Genomic DNA, 11,252 nt, shown 5'->3' with positions numbered 1-11,252 from the left:
GGACTTAGGAGTAATACTTGTATGTCTCAACATTCCTAGACTTTCTAGTCTAACCTAAACGAAGTTGACTCTAGTTTATAATCAAGTGACTTTAGATGAGTTTTGACACACTAAAATATGACAACCAAACTGACATACCAACGCTTGGGGAATTCAACCGAGCTATGCTCTAATACCAAGTCTAAAAAACAATCTCAAGATAAAGAGATAATGGAGATCTTCAAAAATTTGAAAATCAACATCATATTTGTTGAGGTCATCGAAATGGTACCCAGGTGGGCCAAATTTTTGAAGGAATTGTATATAAAAAGGATAGGTTGATTGCTAATGAGGTTGGCCATGTAGGAGAAAACACTTCTTCTATGTTACTAAAGAAGATGCCTTCAAAGTGCAAAGACCCTGGAGGTTTGACGGTGCCAAGTACTGTTAGTACCAAGAGGTTTGAGCATGATTTATTTGTTTTAGGTGCATCTATAAGTGTTATATCAACTGATATTCATGATTCTTGGAATCATGGACCTTTACAGGAGACATGGATAATCATTCAATTGATAAACAAGTCTAATGTTTTTCCTAAGGGAAATTCCTATGGCAATCAGCAAAAAAGATTTTTTTTTGAGCCACGTGGATGAACAAATAGTGTTTTCCACTGTGGTAAACTAGAGCAAAATCAACAAATCTGATTTTCTAGGGCCCCACTAGTATTTCTTTTTAATATAAAATGTTTTGCAGGATAAAGATAAAATATAATATTTAGGTGAGATAAAATAGGATGAAGTGAGATAAAATAGGATAAAGTGAATAAAAAAGTATTAAAGAAATCATTAAGAATCATGAATTGTACTAGGCGTTCCTGGAATAGCCGCAGGCGTTGGAAGAAAACTCTCTAGCGCTTGTTCCACGATTGCCCGACTTTCCATCAAGCACGCGCTACATCATCCAACTCAATGAACAAACCAATTTTTTTTTTTTTTTGGTTTGAACATCCATTTTTCATGTTTGTTGAGTCCATAGTGGGAGCAAAATGAACAAACTCGATGGTTTGTTCGTTCCATAGGAACGACTCTAAGGGACTAGTGGAAGATGTGTTAGTTTAAGTGAATGAATTAATATTTACAGTTGAGTTTTGCGTTGTGGATATGAAGAATGGAGAGTCTCGTTCATCTACTTCTTTACTTTTAGGAGACCATTTATGAAAACTTTAAAGACGAAGATTGATGTTGATATTGGGACACTTACTATGGAGTTTGATAAAGAAATCATAATCTTTAATATCTTTAAAGCTATGCGTTATCCTAGTGATAAACATGTTGTTTTTTTATTGATGTTATAGATTCGTTAGCTCAGTAGATGTTTGAATTAAATAGAGATGATGAACTTGATGTTGTATTAAAACACAATATCGATACGGATATTTATGGTACTCCATAGCTGGACGTCCATGTATCTGATAATATTATGGAGGCTTGTGGTGCCTTGATGGTATTTTTACAGTGGTTGTAGAAGTGGTAAGTAATGGTTTGTTCAAGACTTGTGAAAGCAACTTTTTTAGACTTAATTTTTATAAATAAAAATAACAAACTCGAATAAAAAGTGTTGTGAGAATTGTGGAGAGACTGGGGCTAGGATTCCGCTATTTACCAATTCCAAAGTGATTCTAATTATAATCATGCAATTTCACACGTTCAAATTGATTCTCAACTATTGCAAAAGTATATTCTTAGAAACAACAAATGTTAATCCAAAGCATGAGACATCAAAACCCTAGGCTAAACATGTTCCATCAAAAGAAAATACAATTGTTTAACAAAAATCATAAAATCTATTTTCAATCCAGGCAAATAATCATAAATAAAAATTGCACAAATTAAATAATTAAGAATTATCACTTTTTCATTAGAAAGATAGCTTCCCCCGCCGCCCCAAGGATTGGGTCTAGCTCATCATGATGGAAACACGCTCAAAACTTGATTTCATTTATGCTCAAAGATGGTTTACAAATGATGAAAATGTGAGAAAATTATTAAAGCAGTGATTTTCTTTTCTCTCCCAAACTCCCCCCAAATATGCTCTCTAGCTCTATACACACAAATACACATCACTCAAATATATTCTTCCATAACTCCAAAATCTTCTTTTTCTTAATTAAAAATATCTTCAGGAATTTTTCCTTCTCTTTATTCTATATATGTCTTTACTAAACCCTTATCTTCTTTAATTCACAGAATAAAATCCAAGATAAAATCTTCTAAGGATATCTTTCTTGTTTAATACAAGATAACTTCCTTTTTCTTCAAAACTTCATGTTTGTAAGGCAAGAAGATATTTTTATCTTAAAGATAATAAATCCTTTACCGTTGAAACCAAATTTCCCGCCAAATTTTCTTTTCAAATCAAGGAAGAAGATGGAGCCCCCTTAACCAGTAATGGGTGCGATTAGCAGTTGGCTCCCTGGGGTGCCTCTTATCAGTTAGGTGTCCCTTATCCAAAACTAAGATTCCGAATAACATGTGTCCTCCGGGTGCCTACACCAACTTTTCGAGCCGAATTTTACAAAAATGTTTATTATCCAAAAATACCTACAAACACATAAAACACCATAATAAGTAGAAAATCGAGTACCAACAATACTGAAAATTGAGGAAAATTCGGTCACAAAAATGTGTCTATCAAATACCCCCAAACTTATTATTTGCTAGTCCTCGAGCAAATCTAATCTAGAAAAATAAAAATGACTACACTTAGCACGTGCAACAAGCCGTTAAACCGCTAGGTGGCCCTAGCGGCGGAGTGTTGTCTCCGGAGGGTTTACCAGAGATGTACCCACAAAAACTTTACTCCAGACCCTAGCTATCTACGCAAAACCTTGGAAGGAACTAAAGAATTTCCTTGGTTGGCATACTCTCATTGACTACAGTAGGAAGTACCCTGATGCGAAATTCCAATTGTTGTACACGAGTTTGCACTCAACATACTAAAATTCATAATAAGTGACAAAGCTCTACTCAGATATTTTCTGGACATCATAACCGGAGTCAACCAATCACGTGAAAAGATTAAGAAGATGGATAAATAGAAAAGTAGATGATTTAAAGTGAACGATGTTTCCCATATCTGTCTGAAGGCCTCTGCCAAAGCGAACCTATCCTAATGGACTGAGATACTAGTCTGAACTAATACCAACACACTGGCATATACAAGGGAATCAGTGGTCGATAAACTTAACTCTAGGTCTACACAACTGGCATATACAAGGGCACCAATGGTCGACTTTATTGAATTTATTCCGGTTGGTCTGATGGTCCGGTCTTCTTATTCTTCTTTTTTTTCTTTCTTTATTTATATCTCAATCACCCTAGAAAAGGTAACAACTTGAATCGTGTGCCCCACCAAGTCACTTAAAAAATAAAAAAAGAAGGATTAGGATTCAACGAGATATGGCGAAACTGCCATGTTTTTTTTTTAATTCTAACACCTGAGCTCTGTGCTTTTATGAATAGACTCTTTAGATGTTTTCATATAATCAGATTGGTTCCTCAACTCCTACAAACCAAGATGTTCCCATCAACTTAGATTGGATAGTGCCAACCTTAATAAGCATAAATTTCTAAGCTCTGGAGTTTATTTATTGTAGCTAACAAAAAGTTTCTTCCTCACCCCCAAACTTAAATCTAACATTGTCCTCAATGTTCTAAAGATGAAATTAAAAGCATGAACAAGGATAAACTGTTACCACTTGATGAATGGAAAAATAAATAAGGAAGGATATTACCGTAAGCATGAGCGTGGGTGCCTCCCATAAAATGCTAAATTTAAAGTCTTTAGGTGGAAATAAAATACCTAAAAAAGGATTGTCACCTTCCAAAGTCATATACCAATAGCCGAAATAGTTGCGGGTCCTCAGAACCAAATAGAGCAGACACAAAAGAAAGACTACCATCTTGGATTAAAAAAATGAGCTGACGGAGCATAACTTTATCTAGGGCTTTCATCAAGGCAACTAGATTTATATGGGGTGTCTCTTTGGGCTCTATATAAGTGTCTAGGAAAACAGGTTCAACCGAATGACATGTCTCTAAGAATTGGGTTTTTTCATGGACAATATCTGGAGGATCGGGCAGCAGAATTTGAAGAAACTCAAGTAGTATCTTAGACGCACAAATCTCGAGTCCCAAGTTAGGGACTTCAATTAGGGATACATGACGATCACTAGAGTCATTATTACCCCCAAACTTAGGGTGAACAATATCCTCAAATGGACCAAAATCTATAGGATGGGTTATAGGCTCCATAAAGTCAGCACAAATACTAGCTTCTTTTGGGGACTGTTCATCTAAACGAACAACATCCTCATATAATGGATTATCAAAGAAAATCTCTAGCATAGGCTCATAAACTAAGGTGTTCTCCATGGTTACATCCTCCGAAGCACTGAAAAGTTCATCAAATAATGGATTATCAAACACAGTGTAGGCTAAAGGATCAGGAACTAGAGTGCTAATCATGTTCACCACTTCTAAATCATCTATCTCAGAAGACTGAATGACATTAAAGACATTTAGATCAGTAGTCATATTACCAAAATATATGTTCATAAGTCCGGTTCTACGATTGATGACAACATTAGATGTGGCTAAGAATGGGCGACCTAAAATCACCGGTATTTGAGCAATTGGGTCCTGAACAGGCTGGGTTTCTAGAACAACAAAATCCACTGGGTATATAAACCTATCAACCTCAATAAGAACATCTTCTATGACACCACGACGCACTTTGACAAACCTATCAGCTAATTGAAGTGTCATTTTGGTCGGTTTCAACTTACAAAGTCCTAGCTGGGTATACACATGGTATGAGAGTAACTTAACACTAGATCCTAAGTCAAGCAATGCCTTATCAAGTACATGATTACCAATCACACAAGATATGGTGGGGCATCCAGGGTCCTTATACTTAGGGGGTGTTTGGTTCAGAAGAATTGAACTTACTTGACCAGCTAAAAAGGCTTTCTTATGGACATTCAGCTTACACTCTCGTGTACAAAGATCTTTAAGGAACTTGGCATAAGCGGGCATCTGCCTAATTGCTTCTAATAATGGAATGTTGATGTTCACCTGCTTAAATGTTTCCATTATCTCGTTGAAAGTCGACTCCTTCTTTGTTAGGGCTAACAAATTTCGATATGGGGCACTAGGCACATAGGTAGTCCTATCAGGAATTTCTTGGGACTCCTTAGAAATTGTTTCAGTTTCCTCATCTATGGGATCCTCTTCGGAAGTAGAAGGTGGAACTACAGTATGTCCACTAGTCATGGCTACCTTATTGTCTACCGGTTTACCGCTCCTAAGGGTTATAATTGCATTAACATGATCGGATGGTCTTTCACCTATTTCATTAATTCCTCTAGGGTTGGGTTGAGTTTGACTAAGAAACCTACCTCTTTCTCTTAAAGACTCATTTATCTGACTAACCTGAGTTTTCAACTCGGAAACCTGAGAGTTAGCCTGACCCATTCTCTTATTTTCTTCTAAACCTTGAGCAACAGATTGCTGAAACTGCACATTGTTACGAGTTAACAAAGCAAGAGACTCTTCTAAACTCATAATCTTATTATCCGAAGGGTTGTGAAGCTGTGTCGGAGATGAAGGATTCTTAGTATAGCCAAAACCTGGGGGAACCTGAGAGTTACTAGACTGACCTTGATTCTAGCCATTAGACCAAGAAAGGTTGGGATGGTTTCTCCAGCCAGGGTTATAGGTTTCTGAATATGGGTCAAACTTCTGACGGTTATCGAACCTAGTGTTGTCATAAATAGCATTGTCTTGCTCCTCAACTGTATGGCCTTCCCAAAAAGGATCTATTCTACCACTATTACCACTAGAATGACCTAATTCTAAGGCTTCTAACCTTTTGGCTATGGCTACTATTTTAGCATATGACTCATAAGATCCTTTTACCCTATTGACATTTCCTCTACTTAGAAAAATTGTTTTCTGGGGTTCCCTACTATTTTCCCATTGTTGGGTTTTATCGGCGATTTCATTCAAAAATGCCATCGCCTCATCAACATTTTTATTCTCAAACCCACCTGTGCATAAGGACTCAACCATGGTTGTTGTTGAATAATCTAAACCCTCGTAGAGGATCTGAACTAACCTAACCATCTCTAAACCATGATGAGGACATTGAGATATTAAGTCATTGAACCTTTCTAAATACCTATATAAAGATTCTCCCTCTTGTTGAGCAAAAATACATATTTGTGTCCTAATAGACGATGTTTTGTTCCTTAGGAAAAACTTCTGTATAAAGGAAGATGTAAGTTAGTCATAGGTTTCAATTGACTCAGAAGCCAAACTATACATCCAAGATTTGGCTTTATATTTTAAGGAAAAGGGGAATAACCCAATTTTCAACGCATCATCACTAAGGTTTTTAATTTTCAGAGTACTACAAACTTCCTCAAATTCCCTAACATGAAAATAGGGGTTCTCATTCTCTTTTCCTAAAAAATTTGGGAGCATCTGTAAAGTCCCAGGTTTGAGTTCATAATTTACCTCGGTTTCAGCTAACTTGATACAAGATGGACGAGAGGTCCTAGTTGGGTTTAATAAAGCTTTCAAAGTTGCCATTTCTGGCACTACCAAAGGACTAGGAGTACTTTCTTCACTAATTGTCAAGTTTTCAAAGCTGAAATTTCCAAAAACAGGGCTCTCAAAAGAAGAGTCTTCGAGCTCCCCGCTTTCACAAGAAGAACTACTAGGTTTATCACTAATCAAACGACCTAGAGTGTTTCTTTTCCAAGCCCGCTCTATAATAACCTCGGGCATACACTAGAAAAACAAAAGAAAAGGAAAGAAATCCTAAAAGGAATGGAAGTTCTATGCAAACACAAATAAGGCTGACTCCACCACAACAAACTTACTGATTTCTAGCAAACAAAAAGCATGATGGCTCCACTTAGATTGTTTCTAGACCAGCTTCTAATCCTTCGAAAGGGAATTCGTTACAATTTAAGCAAACCCCTCTGGAATCAATCCGAGTTAAAGTAAGTTGAATCGAGACGAGGGAATATCAGTGGAGCTTTGATACCCAAGGCCTCACCGGCGTTACAAGACGACGTATTCAACTCACAGAAACCATCATGAAATTTGAAGCATGCTTAAAAGAGTAACCAATATTTTTCGAATGACTTTCCTATTAAGTTCGTTACCCTATAGGTCTCGTTCTAGTCAAATTTTAGGCTTAGGTTCGCGTTTGGTTTCGTTTTCCTAAGGAGGGCAAGAAGGGAATGATGATGAAATACGAACCGTTATCTTGTATGGCCAGTCCTTGCCCTTTACTAGGAAATTAAAGCAGCCGTTTTCAAATCCTCAACATATATGCAAACGAAGGAATACAGTAACTCCCTGACAGGGTATTCACGAGTGTTTCGACAAACTTACCTCCCGTAGCAGACGGGGGATGAACCGCTGAAGTCGACTCGGGCCACGACACCTATGTCATGTACGAACCCGAGGGGACGAGGCGATATCGTAATCGCCGTCCTTCTCTGCAAACAATTTATATTTAAACTATCCTTCTGTAGGGTTAAAAATAAATAAAATAAAGTCCCAAAGTTTACAGTCCAAAGTCCAATAATAACGTGCAAAAGAAAAAGATAATCTAAAAAAATATCTAAAAATTAAAAAAAAAATTGTCTCTCTCTCCTTTTTTTTTAATTAATTTTATTCTTCTTTTCTTTCGCTCCTTTCACTTTGCTTTTACTCCAAATCTTTAAGTATTCACCAAAAGCTTTGGCAAATTTTTCTTTCGCTCCAAACTCCAAAATATATAAGGAAAAGACAAAAACCCAAAAACGTAAAGAAGAACAAATAAAATAAAAATGAAAAGCAAATAAAAACCTAAAAAAAAAAATCTAAAAACTCTAGCCTAAAGACAAGTCCGCGTCGGCAGCGCCAAAAATTGATGGTATTTTTACAGTGGTTGTAGAAGTGGTAAGTAATGGTTCGTTCAAGAATCGTGAAAGCAGCTTTTTTAGACTTAATTTTCATAAATAAAAATAACAAACTCGAATAAAAAGTGTTGTGAGAATTATGGAGAGACTGGGGCTAGGATTCCTCTATTTACCAATTCCAAAGTGATACTAATTATAATCATGCAATTTCACACGTTCAAATTGATTCTCAACTATTGCAAAAGTAGATTTTTAGAAACAACAAATGTTAATCCAAAGCATGAGACATCAAAACCCTAGGCTAAGCATGTTCCATCAAAAGAAAATACAATTGTTTAACAAAAATCATAAAATCTATTTTCAATCTAGGCAAATAATCATAAATAAAGATTGCACAAATTAAATAATTAAGAATTACCACTTTTTCATTGGAAAGATAACTTCCTCCGTCGCCCCAAGGATTGGGTCTAGCTCATCATGATGGAAACACGCTCAAAACTTGATTTCATTTATGCTCAAAGATGGTTTACAAATGATGAAAATGTGAGAAAATTATTAAAGCAGTGATTTTCTTTTCTCTCCCAAACTCCCCCAAAATGTGCTCTCTAGCTTTCTATTTATACACACAAGTGCACATCACTCAAATATATTCTTCCGTAACTCCAAAATCTTCTTTTTCTTAATTAAAAATATCTTCAGGAATATTTCCTTCTCTTTATTCTATATATGTCTTTACTAAACCCTTATCTTCTTTAATTCGCAGAATAAAATCCAAGATAAAATCTTCTAAGGATATCTTTCTTGTTTAATACAAGATAACTTCCTTTTTCTTCAAAACTTCATGTTTGTAAGGCAAGAAGATATTCTTATCTTAAAGATAATAAATCCTTTACCGTTGAAACCAAATTTCCCGCCAATTTTTCTTTTCAAATCAAGCAAGAAGATGGAACCCCCTTAACCAGTAATTGGTGCGATTAGCAGTTGGCTCCCTGGGGTGCCCCTTAATAGTTAGGTGCCCCTTATCCAAAACTGAGAGTCCGAATAACATGTGTTTCCAGGTGCCTATACCAACTTTTCGAGCCGAATTTTCCAAAAATATTTATTTTCCAAAAATACCTACATACACATAAAACACCATAATAAGTAGAAAATCGAGTACCAACAATACTGAAAATTGAGGACAATTCGGTCACAAAAATGTGTCTATCATGCCTTAACAGCACTTCAAAATTCCCACTCGGGTAATATTTCTTATATTTCTTTACCCGTTACTAATGAAATTACTTTACCTTATGTTGTGCTCGCACCTAAACTTGAACTAAAGCCTCTTCGGATCACATAAAGTATGTTTACTTTGGTGATAAGGAAGAGTTAACCTCGCAACAACACAAAAAGAACGACTAATTAGGGTTTTGAGAGAGCATAAAATAGTCATTGGTTGGAATATTGTTGATATCCAAGGTATTAGTCCATCAATGTGTATGCACTGAATCCTAGAAAATGCCAAGCCAGTACGTAATGCTCAATGAAGGCTTAACCCTTCTGTGATGGAGGTTATGAAAAAAGAGATCCTCAAACTACTAAGTATTGGGGTGATTTACACAATTTGTGACAGCAAATGGGTTAGTCCATTACAAGTGGTGTCGAAGAAATCAGGTGTCACTGTTATCAGAAATCAGGATGACGTACTTGTTCCTACACGAGTTCAAATAGGATGGAGAGTGCGCATCGACTACAGAAAGCTTAATTCTACTACCCGCAAGGATCACTTTCCTTTGCCTTTCATTGATCAGATGTTAGAGAGGTTAGCGGGGCATTCACATTATTTTTTTTTGGACGGTTATTCAGGCTATAATCATATTTTGATCGCACTAGAAGATAAGAAGAAAATTACTTTCACTTACTAGTTTAGTACGCTTGCCTATAGAAGTATGTCGTCTGGTCTTTGCAATGCGCCTCTCACTTTTCAGATATGTATGGTTAGTATATTTTCTTACTACGTGGAACACATCAATGAGGTATTTATGGATGATTTTAGTGTTTATGGTGATACTTTTGATATCTTCTTATAAAATCTTGAACTTGTTTTAAAAATATGCATATACACTAATCTTGTTCTTAATTAGGATAAATGTCACTTTATGGTAAACATGGTATAGTGCTAGGCCACATCGTATCCTCTAAAGGATTAGAGGTGGACGAAGCAAAGATAGACTTGATTAGAAACTTACAATACCCCACTTCGGTGAGGGAGATTCGCTCGTTTTTTGGTCATGCAGATTTTTGCAGGAAGTTTATCAAGGGTTTCTCCAAAATCTCAACGCCGATGTGTAAATTATTGCGAAAAAAGGTCCTTTTAACTTCAATCAGGAGTGTAAGGATTCCTATGACAAATTGAAGGAATTATTGACTACTGCAGCAATTATTAGGTCACCATATTGGAGCTTGCCATTCGAATTGATATGTAGTGCAAGAGATTATGCAATGGGGGCTGTCTTGGGTCAGAAAGAAGATAAGTTATCACATGTGATTTACTATGCTTTCCGGACCCTTAAAGAGGCACAAGTAAATTATTCTACTACCAAAAAAGTATTGCTGGCTATAGTGTTTGTATTAGAAAAATTCAGATCTTATTTGGTGGGTACACAAGCGATTGTATATTCTGATCACACGACACTTAGATACCTACTAAAGAATAAAGAAACTAAGCCAAGACTAATTCGGTGGATCCTTCTGTTGCAAGAATTTGAAGTTAAAATTAGAGACAAGAAAGGTGTTGATACACAATGACATATCATCTTAGTAAAATAATTATTTCAGAAGAAGAACTTCCCTTGCAAGATCTTTTTCTGGACGAGCAACTCTTCTCTGCAAATGTTTCAACACCTTGGTATGCAGATATTGTTAACTACATGGTTACTAGACGGGTACCTAGTACGACGTCCAATTTTCAAAATCTAAAGCTTAAAAAAAATAGTCAAGCAGTGTGTGGAAATATTTTTCTAATCAACTTATCTGCAGGTGCGTACTTTACTCTGAAGTTCAATACATTCTTAGTTTATGTCATTCATATGCTTGTAGTGGGCACTTTGGTGCTAAGCGTAGCGCTATCAAAGTTCTTGAGAGTGGATCTTATAGGCCCTCTTTGTTTGAGGATGCATATGTTTTTTTGTAAATCTTATGGTAGATGTCAACGAACAGGAAATCTAGATGCTCGAAATCAAATGCTACTCACACTAATTCTTGCTGTAGAATTATTCGATATGTGGGGAATTTATTTTATGGGACCTTTTGT

The 11,252-nt window shown here is 36.1% G+C and overlaps 1 pseudogene; it reads left to right on the top strand.

The window, feature by feature from the left end:
- The first annotated feature begins 6,168 nt into the window (after positions 1-6,168).
- On the top strand, positions 6,169-6,268 carry LOC113292173 (annotated as a pseudogene).
- Positions 6,269-11,252: the final 4,984 nt, after the last annotated feature.

This window comes from Papaver somniferum, chromosome 6 (genome assembly GCF_003573695.1).
Source record: "Papaver somniferum cultivar HN1 chromosome 6, ASM357369v1, whole genome shotgun sequence".
Taxonomy (NCBI): domain Eukaryota; kingdom Viridiplantae; phylum Streptophyta; class Magnoliopsida; order Ranunculales; family Papaveraceae; genus Papaver; species Papaver somniferum.
Note: the sequence above shows the minus strand (reverse complement) of the source record. Positions and strands in the feature narration are given on the sequence as shown.